A 19,884-nucleotide genomic window follows, 5' to 3' on the forward strand; every position below is an offset into this window, starting at 1 on the left:
CCTCCTCGATAGCTGCTGGTGCAGAATCTGCACTTGTGTCAGCAATCGGGTCAAACTGCGTTGGCGCAAACAGTGTTAGTGTTGTTGTGCCAAGCCAAATATTTTGCCCACTGGGTTTTCAAGTGAAATGAAATGAGAAGTTTTAATTGAAAAGAAGAATTTCTGTTTTCTAGCCAAAATTTGCGTGGCGGTTTAGTGACTCGTAGATAATTAAGAGCATATATTCTTGGTTAACCCTTGCAAGACTAATGCAGCTGACTTGCCTGAGAACCTAAACAAAAACAAAGGTCTTTTGTGTAAGCAAAAATTAATAAATATTGAAACAATTTCTTCCAATTCCCCATTTTCTCCCATCATTTACTGATAGTAGCAACTAATATTTGGGTTTAGATCTTAGGTTCTCCTAATTTCATGTTCAAAATGTAATCCCATGGAGTAGGGCTCCTTTTACCTTTCTGTCAGTTGGTAAGCAGATGAGACCATAAGACGCAGAGCAGAAGTAGGCCATTCAGCCATTGAGTCTGCTCGACCATTCAATGAGATCATGGCTGATCTGATACCCTCAACTCCACTTTTGACCTGTTTCCCAAATCCCTTGATTCCCTTACTGATCAAAAGTCTGATGATTTCAACCGTGTACATAATTAACAACCTAGCCTTGAGAGCCCTTTGTGGTAAAGAATTCCACAGATTCACAACTATCTGACAGAAAAAAAAAATTCCTCTTCATTTCTGACTTAAATGGATGACCTCTTATTCTGCAATTTTTAATCTGGTCCTAGACTATCCAACAAGGAGAAACAGCATCTCTCCTATTAAGCATCCTAAGAATCTGGTATGTTTAATAAAGTCAGATAATTGTCAATTGATCATTCATCATACAGCCTGGTTCATCTGACTACATGGAAAATAAAATTGGATGGGATATGTAGTGTGCAATCCACACCGATCTATCCCAATGCTTTTCCCTCAACCTGTCTTCCACCTCTGTGATGTAACAAAGACTTCCAATGAGTATTAACATGTTTTTTGATAATAATAATTTTAAGGATGAACTCCATATCATCATAAATTGGAACTCAAAGAACTTATTGTTCACCAGGAATACTAGATAGCAATCAAGATTGAGAATCCCCTGTTTTTCTATCTTGGTGTTTGATAGGGTATCCTCTTAGTTTTGATGCTGGACTGGCAACATTATGTTATTAGTTCATATCTCACCATAACAACTAATAAAATTGACTTCAATAAAGCTGGTAATTTAAAGATTATTACTAAAACAAATGCAATGAAATCATTCGTGTTTTCTGGGAATAAAGCCTGCAAACTCCTATCTGATGATGTCGACGCAAGGTTACATTTTTAATCCCCTCAGGATAACTTGATGTTGCCCACATCCTGACAAAATATCAGAGACCTATTAAGTGTAAATATATAAGAAAGGATTCTTCTTTTTTGTCCCAAATCATGAAGTGCACTAACATAAGGGGCTGTTAGAATATTGTTCATTGAAAACCAAACCAAGCTTTTGCACTTAGCCCACTACCTTGCAAGGAGTGGAATGCGGTAACCTTATATGGCCTCCACCAAAGTTACCAGATCTTGAAGGAGGGCCCAATGACTTGATGGCTGATATAAAGATGTCATTGTTTTGCTACTTCCATCTGTTGCAAATTAGTTGTTTTAAATCACTGCATTAAGTTGCATAGACTACCATGGGTGGGCAGAGTTGAAGAAGTATTCCATTGTATTTTCCTGTGTTATATCTGATCTAGGAAGTTTGAATGCTGTTGTTGGGGCCCCTGCAAATGCTTTAAATGCAGACCTTTCCACTCCCCAATCCTGACATAATCTTAGACTTGCATTATAAATATTTGTACTGCAGTTGATATAATGCCTGTCCTAGCTCAGATTTCTTTTTCTGTCTCAGAGACCAATAGAGGTTACAGGCTGGGCTTCAAGTGTAGATTTTGAAAGTGTCTCTTGAGTCCTTAATTCACCAATACAGTTCCTCCATTTTTTAAAAGTGCCAAGTCGTTGTATTTGTGTGGTAATGGAAAAGCGCAGCCGGTCAGGCAGCATCCGAGAAGCAGGAAAGTCAACGTTTCAAGCATAAGCTCTTCATCAGGAATGACAATGTATTTTAATGACAGAACCACACCAAGTATTTTGTTGCCAAATCTACCACTTTGAATAAAGGTGCAGTATGCAGATGGAATATACAATTGTCAGTTAATGCAAAAATGCATTTACATTTTGTATATTCCAGCAAATGCCCTGCTTGATACTAGCAAGTATGAGCCACTAATTCTTGTTCAATATAGGATTTCGACAAAGCATCGAAATTTAGATTTGTGAGCTTCTTAGAAAATGTGACTACTGCCAACACTCAGCCATTGAATGTGATGTACCTTTTGAGATACTTTAGAAAACCTTTTATTGCCTTTGAAGGTGATAATTTAAAGTAAATAGTTTGCTGAACAGATTTTGAGTGCATGGATCCCAAACTTGGTTAATACTGATTTTTTGACTGTACCACTAGTTGCACGCTATAGATGTAGATACTGGTTGGTCAGCCAGCACAGAAACTGAACAAGAGGGTTCAACTCATTGATAGAGGCATGTGAAAATAAGAAAGAAATCTCCATCAAAGTCAATCAAAGTTAACTTGTCTAAAGGAAAGAAAGAAATGAGACCACCTGGTTCATCACAAATGAATACAGAGATATTTGTGAATTTCTGTTCAAGGTATGGAGATAAAACAGTCTTTAGGTTTGACTATTAAGTAGCAACCTTTAATAAATAAAAACACATGCCACACTTCAGTAAATTTCTATACTTTATGGCCAGGTTTTGAAATACAATTTTACTTTCCTATTTATGAATCAGATAAGCAAGGCTGTACCTAAAGCTGTGTGAGTGGATTGTTCAGGATGGGGAGCATTTCCATATCAAACAGCCACATGTGCACAGCAGTACAGTAATTAAAATGCAGTGGTTTAGTCTGTCTGTACTGGCATTGAGATCGAGCGTTGTTGAAAGTGACTGCAGTGTGCAGGCGGTTACCCTGCTGCATTTTTCTCCAAATACACTTATAATTTTCTACAAACATTAATGCTGGTCCACGCTCTTCTGTGGCTGACTTGCTTACAATCCAAAACCATTCAGAGTTGAAAGTATTTTTCTCTATCAACCCTCTCATTGTGGGTTTGTGCATTGACTATTTTTATTCTGCTTGTTTGTATTTCTTTTCACTAAATTAAAATGAGACCATTTTCTGTTTGCATTGAAAGAGTTGTTTCTTTTCATTTGATTTATTCCCCTTGAATGCCCCCTCCCCATTTAGAAAGTACCTGGTGTGTTATCCAGTTACTGTTACTGGTGTGTGGTGTGATACCATTGCTATTATAAACAGTCTGTGTTAAACTTAGTGAATGAAGGAAATCAGTTCTTGGTTATTTCTTGAAGAAAGGGCCTAAATGTTGTAGTTAGTGGCATGAAATACATATCAAGGGTACTAACTGTACAAGATGTAAAAATAAATAAAAACACTAAAATATACATAAATACAGTTTTCTGTTTTTATCCAGATACTTTATTTTCATTACATTTTTTAAAAACAACTGATGTCTCTTATTATTCAAAAAGTAATTCAACTGAAGTGAAAGCATCAAATCAAGTATTTAAAACTTATGAAGTGATTTTTTAAAGTACTTAATAGTAATTGATTGCAATTAGCTATTACCAAAGTCTCTTGTTTTAACAAAGTAATTTCCAACTGAATTGCTGATATAATTAGCAGAAAGTTTAGTCCATGATATTAAAAAAACTGCAGTGTGTAGTTCCTCAGTGCACACTCATGACTGCCAGCTGTATTTTTCATGTGGATGATGGGTTAGCAAATTAATTTCAAGAATTTTGCCTTCATCTTCAAATCCTTGCGTAGACATGTTCCATTCTACCTCACTGCTTTCTCCACCTCTTGGGATTAGCTCACGACTCATTGCTCATTCCTTTTGCTCCACTGTTTTTGGCTACTCTTTCAGTTACTTCATAGCTTTATTCTTCTCGCTTTAATTCCTACTCCTGCTGCTTACTTCCATGCTTTAGAATCTCTTTCAACCTTTACTATTGGTCCATATTTTAATCCCACTCCCCACTTTCTTCTATTCTTCCCTTTTGCTTATTGTCTGTTATTTTTGTATTGGTTAATGAAGCTTTTGAATCATCTTAACATGTTAAGTGCCAGGAAATGAGAGCTGTTGTTAGCATCAAAAATAGCAGTTGCAGGAAAAGCTCAGCAGGCCTGGCAGCACCTCTGAACCCTGAGGAAGGGCCACTGGATCTGAAACGTTAACTTTGATTTCTCTTGGTATGGTCAAGGTTATAGGAGTTTTGCAAGAAAGCAAATTGGGGTGGCACAATGGCTCAATGGTTAGCCCTGCTGCCTCACAGCATCAGGGATCAGGGTTTGATTCCAGTCTTGGGTGACTGCCTGTGTGCAGGGTGACTGTCTGTGTGGAATTTGAATGTTCTCCCCATGTCTGTGTGGGTTTCCACTGGGTGCTCCGGTTTCCTCCCACTGTCCAAAAATGTCCAAGCTTGGTGGATTGGCCATGCTAAGTTGCCCTGTAGTGTCCAGAGATGTGCAGCTAGATGGAATAGCCATGGTAAAATGCAGGGTTGGGGAGATAGGGGGCTGCTGGGTCTGGGTGGGGTGCTGTTCAGACGGTCTATGCAGACTTGATGGGCTGAATGACCTCTTTCCTTACTGTGGGGATTGTATTATTCTATGATCAATCAGGTCAGCTTTGAACTTACCAATGTTAATTTGGAGAAAGCTGTGCCTCATCTATGACTTCCTGTCAAACAATCAGTGTATAACACAATAGTGGATGATACTAGGGGAAAAGGGAGAAACAGCTTAAGTGTTATCGGTTTACAAATCAAAGTTGGCTAGGAATTTATTGATAATGTTACTGAAGGACAGCATGTAAATGGGATAAGAAAGGGTGAAGGTTTTGAACTTGATGAATAATTCCAAAATAGTATCAAAGCATGGATGATGCATCTACTTCAAGATGAAATGGTGAATGTCAAGACTTTGAACTTTGCTTGCTTGCCAAAGTAAGGAGTTTCACAGAGACATCATCAAAGAGTTAATTATTAGTGGATCATATCAAATTAAAGTGCCCTCTACAGTGCATCAATGGCTCAGTTGCTAAATACCTTGGCCAAGTGAAACTGAGCCCAGCAGGCCAGCAAGATCCCAGATTAAATTCCGTCTGTGGAATTGTACCCGGCATAAGTTAGCACCTTCAAGGGAGGAAGAGAGAAAATTGAAGAAAATGTGGCCTAGGCATCTTGCCCAATGAGTATTTGAACAGGCTGAATACTGAAAAGAACTTGTCAGCATCTCAACATCCTTTTTGATGAAGGAAAGCACCTCACTGCTGAGACTTTCCACTTACATACGGGTTTTTAAGTCACTAAGACCACTCAAATGTTTTTGCTTTGCATTGTGGTTCAGCAGCAACTACTGGTTTAAATAGCTTTGATATTCTTAATAGCATTTGCAATTACAATGATATCCTTTGAATAAAAAGCGGCAGATGTTGTTAGCATCAGTAGGATCCCCTTTAAATAGAAAAGTTTAAAAATAATGGGTTTAAAGCCAGTATTGGACAGGCTTACCAGTATTGTACTTACATTATGTGGCGTAATCCTTGCCACAAATATCCATACTCTGAGGGGCCATTTAGCAGTTACTGTGCAGCTGTTACACAACATTTTAATTAACTCTTGCCCCCTTTCCCGTAATATTGTGGTAAAACTGCCTGAAACGACCTGAACGTTACTTATAGCAGACATTGCTGAATGACGTGAAGCTGCCCTTCACTAACAGCAATGCAAATTCATGGGGGAAACATTATTAATGACACACTTTATAACAGGGGCTAGGAATAATAATAAAAAAGAAAAAAATCATTTAAACACTTGTGTTCATGCCTCCTGAGAGTGTTTAAAATAATTAGCTTCTTTCCCCTCTTAAATAAGCAATTTTTTTTCCCAACGTGTTCTGTTAGCACTCACTCTCAACCCAGCTGTATCAGCCTCCAGGTCAGATTTGACAATGCATCTATCTAATTTCTCCTTGCAAGTTGCACTGTCTTGCAAGTGGGGTTAGACATGAGGTAGGTGCCAATTCACTACTCTTGTTAGCCTGAAAAATAGTGGCTTCAGGAAGCAGACTCCACTTGAGTTGAATTTGCACTCCTTCTTTAAGTGATGAAGTAACCCTTTGAAAACCAATGCCACAAAACTCTATTTTGCAATGTTTTTTGCTAACAAAGCTTCCTTGTCTGCTATTTTTAAATAAATTCCTGTTTGCTTAAAATAAATAATATGGGTTTTTGCACATGTCTACAAGCACTCACACATAAAGCTCTGTTTTACAAAACCTGAGAAGGATATGTAGCTGTCAATATAACGCCTTGCCACAGATGGAGGAGGTTGAGGACTTGATCAGAGCTATGCAATACAACTGCAATGCAGATATTACTGTGGGAGATCTCAACCTATACCTTATTCTTACTTTTAACTGTGTTTCATCTTGCAATTTTTGAAATGTTATAGACCACAGTTTCTGGTCTCTGGATCATTGTAGATTAGTTGCATGATGAAACATGTGCATTGGGACTCTGTGGAAGTCCTAACTTGTGGAATTGCTTGACAATTTTAAATATCTCTGCTCCCCAGGGCCCTCTACAAACATTTGACTCTGGTGTAGAGTTGAAGACCTCGGACAGTTCTGCAGTACTTGCTTCATAGACACAGAAAATGTTAGACAGAAAACAAAACCTAAATCAAATCCTGGTTTAACAACCCACATCTCTGCTTCTGCAATCAATTTACCAGTGCTCTAACTACTTGATTATCCTATTCAACATGATTGATTTGACCTGACCTGACTACCCTCCAATCATCCTGATATTCAACTAACCCCTATCCAACCCCACAATCACTCCCTCTATCCTGTCCCCCAACTAGACACCCCAGCCAACTACCCCCTGACCCAAATACCCGACAACCACCCACATACCCTCTTGACCTGAAAATCACCAAACTGTGACTGACCCAACCTGACTATCCCCTCAAAAAAAGCAAAGAACTGTAGATGATGAAAATCTGATACAAAAACTAAAATAGCTGGAGAAATGCAGTAGAATTGGCAGCAACTGTAGAGAGAAAGCTGAGCCAATGTTTCAGGTCTGCTGACCTTTCTTCAGAGGTATCTGTTCCTAAGAATGGTCACTGGACCTGAAGAGTTGACTCCGCTTTCTCTCCGCCGATGCTGCCGGACCTGCTGAGTTCCTCCAGTTATTTTTGATTATTCCCTCGTTCACTCAACTACGCCTTCCTCAAAATGATCTGACCCAACTATCCTCTTTTCTGATTGTCCCCTGGACTCAATTCAATAATGTTACAACTACAGCCTTAACTAATCCCTAAACCAATCAAAAATCTCCAATCCCCCACTCAACCTGATTCGACAACACCATGGACTGGCCAGGACTACCAATTCCTGACTCTCTCACCAACCAGATTAACACCTGACCCATGCAACAATGGCCCAACCACAGACTAAACCACTTACCCAACTACTCACCCACTAATCGTCCTCACCAACAAATTTAGCTGCCCATCGCACCCACCAAATCTGCTACTCACTCACCTCCCCACACTACATGCCTACTCACTCGATTCATATACCCTCCCTGTTGGCCTACTCAGCTACCTACCTATTTATTCACCACACCCTTCTCATCCACTGATCCACCCACCTTACCTACCTACCTACTTCAGTCGTTCCCTCACCTATCCATTCACTCACTCACATTCAGAGATTGGGCCTTTTTAAAAAAAGCATTGTGCCCTGTCTTCTGCTAGACTCTGCTCTGATGGACCTCACCAAAGGACACTGCACAGTGCACTTATTTGACATCTGGTAGTCCCTCTATACCCACGGGCAATACATTCCAAGACCTACCACAGAAACCCGAAACTGTGGATAGGAGCAAACACATACATTTCAATGGGAAATTTACATTCCCAGCTGCCTCTTGGTCCCGGTTCTAGAATATTCCATTTAATATGTTTGGCCTGTGGTAAACCGCGGGTAAACCCTGGAAAAGGATTTCACAGTTACGGCAGTTGCCCTGTATAGGAAGAGATCACAACAGTGTCAGTTTGAAAGAACTCAGTACCAGTCTGCACATAATTGCTGTTGCTCAGAGGATTCCGGGCTATATGTCTTGAGTAAATCCATTTAATGTTTAAACAGATATTGATGATTTGATTGATTGGGTAGCATTCAAGAAAGAAGTGCCAAAAACCTAAGTGTGTGGCTGCAATTGTATGGTGACTTGGTGAGATTGTTCTCAGAGTATTGTGTGCAGTTTGTTTTGTTTTATTTAAGGAAGCATATATTTGCACTGGGGATAGTACAACAAAGATTTAGTAGATTGGAGAATTGAGAAGGTTGTCCTATGATGAGTGGAATTTTGTGGAGGTGGGGAGGGTCTTGGCTGCCAGTTGAAGAGCTGAGAGGAACCTTGCATCAGCTCTTTTTTTGAAAGTTCTCGTACATTTTATTATGAACATAAAAGCAAGAAACAAGAATAAGCCATTTGGCCCTTCAAGCATACTCAGAACTAACCTCTTGCTAAAAAATATTTAAAGATTCTACATCCACTGACACTTCAGGAAGCGATTTCCAAAGACTCACAACCATCTGAGAGAAAAAAAAAATCCTCATCTCGGTTATAAATGAGTAGCCTTTTATTTTTAAACTATGACCCCTAGTTCAAGATTCTCCCACAAGAGGAAACAACCTTTTCACTTTCACCCAGTCAAGACCCCTCAGGATTTTATACATTTCAATTATGTCATATCTGACTCTTTTGAACTCCAGAGGATACAGGCCTAGCCTGTATAACTTTTCTTCATAAGGCAATCTTCTCATTCCAGGTATTAGTGTAGTGGACATTCTCTGAACTGCTTTCAATGCATTAACATCCCTCTGTAAGTAAGGTCACTGGTATCGTACCCAAATCCCAGACTCAATGTCCTGTATAACTGAAACATAATCTGCTTACTTTTGCATTCAATTCCTCTCACATTAAAATGTAACATTCTTTGTGTGTTAAAATCTCATGCTTTGGAACAGGATACATTGCAAGAATTCTTAGCTGGTTTTCTTAGCAATCACTCACTTTGTGCTAACTTGGATGTTCACAACACCTCTCCTTTGTCTTACAATGGAAAGGGCAGGTATGGCAACTGTACTATGTCAAATACCTATAGAATGTGCCAGTAGATAACCTAGCAAACATATGGAATTTGCTCTAACTGAATTGCTATGTCTGAAACTCTGTAAGGGGTAGTCTTTAGATCAGTCAAAGAGGACTATGGCCATTCAGGAGGTTGGTCTGTCCACAGTCAGGAAAATGGTGATATGAATAAGAAGTACAAAGGGCATGAAGGGATGCAGTTTGGGGAAGTGGGGTGATTAAGAGTCATCACAGGAAAATGCTGTTTGCTGTAGTAGGAATGGTAGACCATGAGCCTTGTTGGGAGATTGGTGTAACAATAAAACTAGAGTGGATATTAGGTAGCAGAGAGAAGTCAATAGCACTTACTTTGTGGAGTGCAGAAGGTCATTAACCTCGTGTGGTATCGCAGTGTTTTCTTCTGGATCACGGATGACCGTTCTAATCCAGATGAGCTGCTTCTGAGCAAATTTGTAGCATTTGCTGCTGTGGTCTTGTCTAGCAATCTTGGGGAACGAGGACAGCCCTGCTTTCCACCATTCCATCCATCAGGACTTCCATGTCCGTGTCTGTGAAGCAGAATGGCAACACAACTCTCTTAGCCTATATTGTTCTGAATTGATTAACAACCCACTAAGTGGAGATCCTGGCTTGCAGTTTTGGAAATAGTGTGCAGATGGTGTTTAAACATGGCAACCACAGCATGAATACACAAGGTCCCAGCACCAGTCAGCAATTCCACTGCTGTTGAATGCAAGAGGAATGCTGATGAAATACTTAATGACCTGAACAGCAAAGAATTGGGAAAAAAATCACCTGGCCCCATCAGGTTACCAGAAATCCTCCATGAAACTCCCCAGATTTGACTTGTAGCCAAACAATGTCAAAATTCAGCTCATGGTCTTTTCACAAACAACAGTGTCCATTGCAAATGCTTAAGTTTTCAATACATGAAATGTTTTGAGACATTATTGCCTTGAGTACATGAGTGTTGGATATCATCATAAAATGATAAAAGCCTGACTTATTTTGTCCAAGGAGACTCTTAACATGGGGAGCTCTATTGGGTCACTTTAAACAAACTCTTTCCCTTTCGTGCAAACTGCTGGAATATTTGTAACTCATGGAAAAAGTTTTAATATGCAAAAAGTATAGCTACTAAATTAGGATATTAAAAACAGCAAGATTTATGTGCAGAATCCACACAAAGCCAGAATTCCCATCTTAATTCTGTTGGATTTAGTGTATCTGACAGCTTTGGTGTATTTCTCTTTTATGGACTATGTTAAATATTACTTTTTCAGTATGCACATATCCAATGATTAAGATCCCAGGGTATTCCTTAACATCCTGCCCCCCATCGAGAAAAAATACTACCTGGAAATTATTCAAAGTGCAGCTTGTCCCTGTGCAGAACCCTGGCCTAATGCCCACACTGGAGGTGTGATCTTGCAAAAAATCTTGCACAATGAGTAGATCACTCCGTCCGGACATCTTGCATTTTGCTGTGTGCTCTCTTAATCTTCTGCTACTTCAATGTTTAAAAACATTGGCCATTAAATTACCTGTGAGACATCATGGTAGGCATGCTTACTTGACTGTATGAAAGTCTGTCTCCACTATCTTAAGAGAAGTGCTAACTCATTTATAATAAATTACTCTGGTATAATGGTGGAGTTAGGAATTATGATGAATGGATGAAACATACATCCATGGCTAACCCATATAGCTTTTCAATGTCCACAGCCATGTTCATTGAATTTTTGCATATGATTAAGACCATCAATTTAACATCACTTGCTGTTTTGTAAGTTAATAGGAAGATTTGGTTGCTATCATCGTATCACTCAGATTAGAAAGTAGCAAAGTATTGTCCTCGAGCTCACATTGTAATATACTATTCTGCCAATCTCTTTAATCAATGTGCTGCAGAGCCAGAGTTTTCTTTTGCAACAGTTGACACATTGTGGAGTTTAGTCCAACACCCACAAAACCAAATCACCTAAATATGTAACTGATTTGATTAACTCAAGACTTGATTGCATTTCATTCAGCTCTACTTAACTTTTGAGTTCATCAACTTTTGCCATGTCTAAAGCTGGACAGGAGACAGTAGGTTCTGCTTATTTCTGCTGAAAACTAATTCAGAATTGAAGACCTCACAACTGGCACTTTCACAGCTTAATGGCGAGAGAAAAATATGAGAATGATGTAGAGGAAACAATTTTTATTTTAATAATCAGTATGTTGGAGCCCAGTTTCCATTTTAGAAATTTTTGGACTTAAGACTGGACTGTCTGGTGAGAATAGATTTTACAGATGCAAGGGAGTGACTGTGTTTAGATAATTTGGTGTCAAGTAAAATTCAGTGAGCTGCAGTTTGTTGTTCTCTGAATTTGAATTCTCATTGATGTTTTCAATTACAGAGAGAGCAGGGTATATTCCAGTAATCAACAAGGCGCCACATTGTCATTGTGGTGAACAATTACAAGTGAAAGCAATTACAGGCACAGTGGAATCCTCTCATGCACAATAGGTCTGGACTGACAGGGCTGGGGGAGTGCGTTGCATGAAATCAGACTTGAATATTATGGGTCTACTTAGGTCAATGTTGAGCATGTGTTTAACAAAACTGAAACTTGATACCATTTACATCAGTGAGGATACTTCCACAAGTTCTCTTTGGCAAGGTGGGCACATGTTTACTTGTGTGCATGTGTTTGTATCTGCACTTTAAGAAGGTCAAATTGTAATTTGCTGCTGTGATTTCTTGGTGAAATATGTAGTAACAAACCAAGATGAGGGGCTTTCTGTGCTTATTAAATGGAGGTGTTGCCTTGTTCTGAAAATTTTTGGTCACCCCATTTTTGGAAATTTACACCTCCATTTGAAAGAAATATTGAAATGGCCTTAATTTTGCAATCAGCAGTAAAGCAATGACACTTCACTGACCTTGAGGAAAACTGCCCATAAAAGGTCCAGCAATCTCTATGGTTTGATTTTCCATTTTCTCAACAGCGTTTAAATCTGAAGTCAAGTCAAAAGGAGTTCTTGGTGTGCAGAAAAAGTGATGTCAACAAGCAACTAAGGAGCCAAACATGTTGAAGCATTAACGCTCACAACAAACCAGAAAGTTACAAACCACTGAATCCCTTCACTTTCAATTTAAGGTTTCAGATAGCTTGGATTTTTTCAGAGATGGGGACATTTCATAATTAATCCGAAATTTGATATTTTACAAATAGGAAACAAGCTTTTCAAGGGCAATGAACATGTTTCATAGTAATTCTAAAGACTGTTAAAAACTCAGGCAACGTCTCATTCAAAAATGTATAATTTTTTTAAAGGATTTTTACAATGTTTTATCAGCATAGAAATGGAAATTTTAATCTAATCTGGATTTTGTTGGAGATTGCAGGTTGTAGACATCTTGATTGCATCCTATAAAGGAGGCTAGCAGCTGTTTCTATATTTCCAGTTATTCTTTATACCTATAAGTTATCAAACTTTCAGGGCCATAGTGATCGTTGACTGTTTTGCCGTCAGCACTACAACAAAATCAGTGTGAAAAAGTGCTGGCCAAAGATTGCACTATAAAGCATTGGTATATTTTGATTCAAATGTGATTATTAGTAATGGAATTGCACACTTCTCAAATCCAACAGAATTTGCTGTGAAAATGCTACTTTCAAAACTTTTTATTTCGTAATTTATAATAAAATAAAGCAAAGCAACCCATACCTTTACAAGCCCAAAACACAGCACATAAGAATTGCCCATTCTTGATCAACACTTTCATTTTTGGGGATTTAGTTAGTGTAAACACCTTGTGAACAGAAATAAAAAAAAATTGGAACAATATTATAAGATAAAGTTTTCAGCAATGGTTATTCCAATTACATGAAAGAATTTCAAAAATAGAAAATAAATTCTCTGCGAGAATTTGAGGATAAGCACCTCTAGGTGAGACTCTTTTAAAAAGAACACTGATGTGGCAATCTTCTCTTAAAGAAGCTCTGCCACCCTCATTAACATTCATTTCAAAATACTTCCCATTTTACAGGTCCCTTATGTTGCAAATCCCCTCTTTAAAAAGCTTGAGAAATTTATAAATGTATAATAAAAAATGTCCAGGTTGATCACTTTCATTATCACTTTCCATGGACAGTCATAGGATTGGAGGTGAAGAGTTTCACAACAGTAGGAATAACCTATTTTTGATCCAGCTATTCTGAAGGAAGCCATCTATATGTGGGATATAGATAAAAATGATGCAGACAGATTCTAATGAGAGAGGAGATGAAAGCATGTCAAATCATAAACCAATTTCATCAATATAATTAAGATTTCAGTCCAAAATTATGATTTGGTGTGGGATGCCTGTCAAACAGCCCTATTCTTGGGAAGACAAATATTGCCTTTGTTGATATTCTTTTCTTAATTCCTATTAAAAATATATAATATTCTGATTCTGATTACTGTTAAGGTGACATATAAGTACATCAAAATTAGAGTAGAAACTTGGGTACTCAAGATTTTCTAGTTCATTAAAAGGTGTGTTGTATACTTAATCAAATCAAAACAAGATCCATGGAAGTAGGGATGCACTGTAGTGAACATCCCATTAGACAGCAGTGTGGGTGCACATAAACATAAGGAGCTAAGTGGCATTTTTCCAGCACAGAAACAGCCTATTGTCTGAAGATGACAACAGCAAAAGTAGCAATCTGAGATGCTACTAACAACTATGAAAATCCTCAAAGTGAACTGCAGTCTATTGTCATTTGTCTCCCCAGTTTTCTTCTGGTTTTCTGGAAGGGCCAACTCATGATAAGGTGAAACACTTCACCATTCTTCAAAGTGCAGTCCTAGTTACCGTAAGCAGGTTATCTGGCAAAGCAATCCAGATTCTGCTCTTTCCTGATAGCTACTCTTACAGACTTTGCAGCAGTAATCATTGGATAGTAATTAGCAGAAGCAACTCTGGCTCATTTTGTTCCCTGTTAATCTTGTTGCGCCGAGGCCAACTGTAACACCCTGACTGTCATCCTTGTGAACTTGACGTGAAATCTGAAATTAAATTTGACACCTTCCTCATCTCAGCTGAATATTGTGCAGAATGTTTCCAGTGGTCTGCGACTGAAAGCTCTCTGTAGTTCAGAAATATTGCATCAACCCTATTTATTCATTGGGCAAGAGTTGCTCTTGATTGCTGAATATGGTCTGGAATTGGAATTTTGTCTATAATTTACCATAGTGCACCAGAGTCTAAAGCTTGCTGTGGTGAATTAGCACCCTTGCAGACAGTGAAATGATCCTTTACATCCGCAGAATAAATTACAGGGACACGTGTAGAGGCTGCAGTTATGAAGCCGCTTTGTTATTCAAAATAAGATACAGATGGTTACAGTGGTACTGTCAACCAACACAAACAAATGCAGCAACTTCTAAATTGAAGAGTGCTTAGGGTTGGACCTTGGGCTGGTTTGAACCTAATAGGCAAAATCCTTTGAGTCTGTATTGTAGTTTGCAGCTACATATAATTTAAGATGCTTAGATCCAGTCAATTAGAGTGCAATCCAAAATATGGAAATAAAACTGTCAGGACAATTAGGTATTGACTAAACAGTTTTAGGTAATAAAGAGTATTCATTTGTTTTGTTCATTTGGGTTCTTAGGTATCACTCAATTGAATTTTGATAATAGATTGTGATTTAATAAGATACATTTTCTTACACATGTCCATTCTTGATTTGGGAGTAAATAGCAGAAAGCACAGAAAGCTTGAGTGTGAGCATCGTTGTGAATAAGAGAATGAAGTATGACCTCTTGAGAAGTGACTGACAGATGTAACAGAGAACATAGCATACCCAGAGTTAGTGATGAAGAGAAAAATGTATGTTGAGAGTCAATTGACAGTAGGAAGTAACCAGAGTGAATGACAGAATTAACAGCTATTTTGTGACAGAATTGCCACTCAGTATAAAAACACAGAAACACAAACTTAAATCATTAGTTGATGACAGCAGAATATCTGCACAGTCCCGAGACACACAAACTCACACACCTTACTTCACTCCCAGGGATTTTTAATTTGTAATAGTTAGGCTCTTGTCAATATGGTCAGTGGATAGGTGTCTTTCTTTAATGTATTACAGCTCGCTGTGATATTAAACAGGAAGATTTACAATAGAACCGGTGGCTAATATTCATCATTATCATCACCAGGATAAGCATGTGTGCTCTGCTGCAGGCAGGTTTTTGGGTCAAAGCAGTCTTCCTATGTATCTCTATCCTGTACCAGTGGGGTTGGTTAGGTCAGTTAGCAGGTTCACTGGTTTGCAATGCTAACAGTGTGGGTTCAATTCCTGCACCATGAAAGTCTCACCTTCTTAATCTCACCCCTTGCCTGAGGCTTGATGGTCCTCAGAATAAACTTCCCACCAGTTGTCTCTCTCTCTCATGAGAGAGTAGCCCTCTGGGATTGTGGTAGCCTTTACTTTAATCCTGTGCCAGTCTTTTCATTTCCAGTAACTAGCTTCAATTTTCAGCCATCCAGCATTGTTGCCCTCTTCCTTACTCTTCATCTCTCCCTGAAAATCTTGCTCCATAGTTTATTTTACAAGTCTGTTTCTTTTTAAAATATATCACACCTATATTCTTTGCCTTTTCCTGTATATGTACAACAAATGTCTTTGTAAAACTCTACACAGACATGCATTTCTTTATCTTGCTACTCCAAAAATAATGTGAAGTTTTAATTTTTGTACAGTATTGTGGTTTATATGGTATTCTAAATCTATTTTGTGGAATCGTTAGAGTAAGCTAAAATGCAAGCTTTTTTTATTTTAACAGTGCTTTAGTGTCATGCAGAAGCACCATATTTTTAACAAAGAAGAAAATGGTCCAGCATTATTCTGCTTTTCTTTACACATACCTTTCTATAGTATACACAATGGGGAAAAATTAAGTGGCCGTAGAAAATGGTGGAAATACTGAAAGTCTAATGAAACCCTAATAGTAAAAAATGTTAACCTTGTAAGTGTATGGCTACATACTGAATGGTTAAATATTGGTAAAATATACCTCAGAGATTCAAGGTACACTCAAGGGGGTCAAATAATGGGATAAACAGCATAAGCTTCCCAATTGCACTTTTGCCACCTAGAACCATGATTGTGTTGACAGCTGTGTAACACACTTGCAGCCATCTGTTATTCTCTATGGCCTGGAAATGACACAGTGTGATATTAACGTGTGTGTTTGTATGAAATTACTCTGTCTGCTACTTTGTCAGAGCCATTAACCTGGTTATTTTAAATGGTTTAAGGCTTTTATTAATATGACAGAAAAAGTGTTTCAATTTAACTGCATTAAACATTCATCTGTTATTTAACATATGATATAATTTTTACACGTTCAAGTTGTACAGTGGAAAAATGACGTGTTAAAAAGAGGAAAAAACTAGTGTCAGGACACACCAGTGAAATGCTAAGAGTTGAATCCAGATATAGATACTTGAGGTGAAGCAGGATAGCTTTGATGTATACCTTGGATGTCGGGTGTCAGCTAGGAGGACTAAGAAGGCATGTTCCATAACCAGTAATACAACATAAAGAAAGAAGATTGTGAGTAACAAGTCACAGGTATTATATAGTTCAGAATCGCTCTTAGAAGGTGATGGAGCGGGTTGCATGGGGTTCCAAGCATATTATGTGCGAGTCCAGCACTAAACTGAAATACAGGGATTACGAGGCCTCTTTGGAAGTAAGATAATGGACAGATGTCTGTGGGAAATTGACAGAGAAGAGAGTACAGTAGCATCTTAGAACAACCTGTTTGTTAGCAACTGATACACTGATGAAACAACAATCATTATTAATCATCGTGTATTTTAATATGAATTTCCAAGAATGTCACACAGTGAATTATACCAGTGCTGGCACTTTGAAAGAGATGTCAAATTAAGCTCTGTTCCCTACTCTGTCCCTGTAGCCCTGCAAATTGTCCACATGTACTCATGGTAGGATTACTTTGAGATGTATGGATTTTATTTCCTTGGATGGATAACATTTGATTAAAAGGAGCTGACTGTCCAAAATGCACACAGACCAGCACTATCAATCTGTGAGGTTGAACATTTCTGTACTTGCATGACACTGATAGGAAAAAAAAGAACCATTTGCACTCATCACGGTGCTGGCTGCTGGAGTCATGACAGCATTGCTGCCCTGCCAGCCCTTGCTCTTGTCAGCCCCAGAGAGCAGCAGAGAAGCAGTTTGTTCCTGACAGCAGACAGCCCCTCTGCTGGGCCCTGGTTTCATGTTACATTAAGTGTTAGTGCTGTTCTTTCAGGAGCCATTATGCTGCGACATCAAAGATCGACTTGCAGGGCAGTCCTAGGTTAGTCCTGATTTCTGCTGGACCTTTTCAGGCATGAAATGAAATGTACATGATTAACCTAGGGCTGGTAGTGAGACAGAGTTTTGATCCTGATCTTTTTGTGTATGTGTGCTTGTGTGTGTGAGAGAGTGGGTAATTTCCATCTAGTTATACATATTTTTAAAAAGTCCTAAGGAATATTCAGTGCATAAAATGAAGTTCTGGGTATTGTGGTGCTTTGTTCTTGTAGTAGATGGGATCTCCTGAGAATTGAGTAAATTAAAGTGGCATTTACTTTGCTGGCTTGTTGCTGATGACAGACTTAAGTACAGGTGCTGAAAAAACTCAAAATAAAGGTTATTTCTTCAAGCGTGTCTGATGGCTCAACCATCTCCAAACACAAGTGTACAGTGAGCATACTGCTGACAGCAGACTTGTTTCTTTAAGTTTGAGTTTAATTTGTTGTTGTCACATGTACCAAGATACAGTGAAAAGTGTTGTTTTACATGCTACACAGGCAGATTGTACCATACCAAGTGCATGAGGGTAGCAGAACAGAGACCAACTCAAGCGTGTCTAATGCCCACCCTGTAAAGCCTGATATTTTTATGATCACAGGCCCACACAGCCTTTCTCCAACCAGTGGGCAAGGCACTGTAATAGCAATATATGAGCTTAAACTAACTGTACACATCTACAATGTGCCTAAAGACAATAATGTTAAAATACATTCTGTACCATTATGTAAATGGGCCAACTTCTCACAGGGAGTCAGTTTTTCAGGACCATTTCCTTGAATCACACTCTGCTTGGCTTGTAGATTTTGGATTCTAATAGACCAGTTTGGTTTTCCTTTTACTATTTCTGCATTTTGCAGGCTGCTATAGACTAATGGGCCTTTGGCATTAATAAATGGATTCTGGGAGAGGAGCCTAAGTTGTCCTGCTGGTGTAACTGGGAGTTATTCCCAAAGGGCATGCTGCAAGCTGCCTGTGTGACATTTTGTCCAGCATGTAATTAATAGAGCATTGGTGTTGCCTTATGACATTAATATAAAAATACTGAATCTGTCTGGCTGCCTTCTAGTATTAACATGAAGATAATGAATATGTCTGTACTCATTAATACCACAATACAATGTCCTGGTTTCAACAAATGTCAATGCCATACCACAGTACAACACTTACGAGCATCATTAAGTTGATCAGCACCCAGCAGAACCTAGTGAAATAGTGGTTTTATGTGCTGCTACTGTGAAAAAACTCAGCATGTTTACTTTAGATGGGATTAGTGGCTGTTGGTGACCCAGACCAGAGGACTGGTACCCTGAATGGAATGTGCAATTGATGGTAATACTAAATTAAATATAATATTTCAGCACACTGTGTGTTTAGCTGTCATTACACACATTTTGTTCATTAATATTATTTATAATTCTATATCACGAGAATGTAAGTGCCGATTAGAGGGTGCGGGTTAGTCACAAGAACAATTGTTTTGATTACACAGCTACAGTGAATGAATGGCAAATTGGAGACTCTCGGCTTGGTTTTCATTTGTGATATGTATAATTTTGCTTCTGCATGCCTGTGGAACATGTGACATTGTTTCATATCTGTAAAAAATGCAATGCCTATCTCTTAATTTCTGTCTATGAGGGAACCAAAAGTACCAACTGTGTTATTTTAAAAGACAAGTTTGGAGCCAGCATTTTGTCTTGATTCTCTATCAGACCATAAGAACTCTTTGTTTTTAGAGCAGCTGTGATCTGCCTCCTCCTCCAATGATTGATACAGTTGCCTCAAACCAATTTGGGGAATGCAATTTAAATAGCGAGTGTAGGATTTTGGCTTTGAATAATTCCTGTCAAATTTTGTCCAAAGCCTCAGTGAGTAAGAGAACTGGATGCTGTAATACCAGACCTTGCAAGTGCAGAAGGCATTAGGTTCAAGGCCAAGTCTCTACTGAATTAGCTTTTCTCCATTGAAGGAAAGAAAGTGGAACAATAATTGATGTTACTACTTGGGAGAAAATCAGCCTATTCTTCATATATGTATTGGGAGCATAGAACTGAGTTTAGCTTTCATGTCTAATCAGATTGGTGTTTTGTTAAAAGTCATGGCCTACGAGTGGAGTATGGAGTATTCGTCTATTTTTTGCTGGAGCTGCT

The 19,884-nt window shown here is 38.5% G+C and overlaps 1 protein-coding gene across 21 annotated transcripts in view; it reads left to right on the plus strand.

Moving 5' to 3' along the window:
- The window catches only part of sox6 (SRY-box transcription factor 6), a 636,702-nt gene that overhangs the window by 17,577 nt on the left and 599,241 nt on the right, over positions 1–19,884 (plus strand). Inside the window, exon 1 of one of the 21 annotated variants that reach the window (XM_087996506.1) lies at positions 2,732–2,748. The exons of the other annotated variants lie outside the window; for them this stretch is intronic. The gene's annotated coding sequence lies outside the window, so the exon portion shown is untranslated. Of the gene's footprint in view, positions 1–2,731; positions 2,749–19,884 lie in introns of those variants that run through there. 21 annotated transcript variants of the gene reach the window in all.

The sequence above is a fragment of the Chiloscyllium plagiosum genome, unplaced genomic scaffold (assembly GCF_037043375.1).
Source record: "Chiloscyllium plagiosum isolate Xiang-an unplaced genomic scaffold, Cpla_swu_hap1 HiC_scaffold_18, whole genome shotgun sequence".
Taxonomy (NCBI): domain Eukaryota; kingdom Metazoa; phylum Chordata; class Chondrichthyes; order Orectolobiformes; family Hemiscylliidae; genus Chiloscyllium; species Chiloscyllium plagiosum.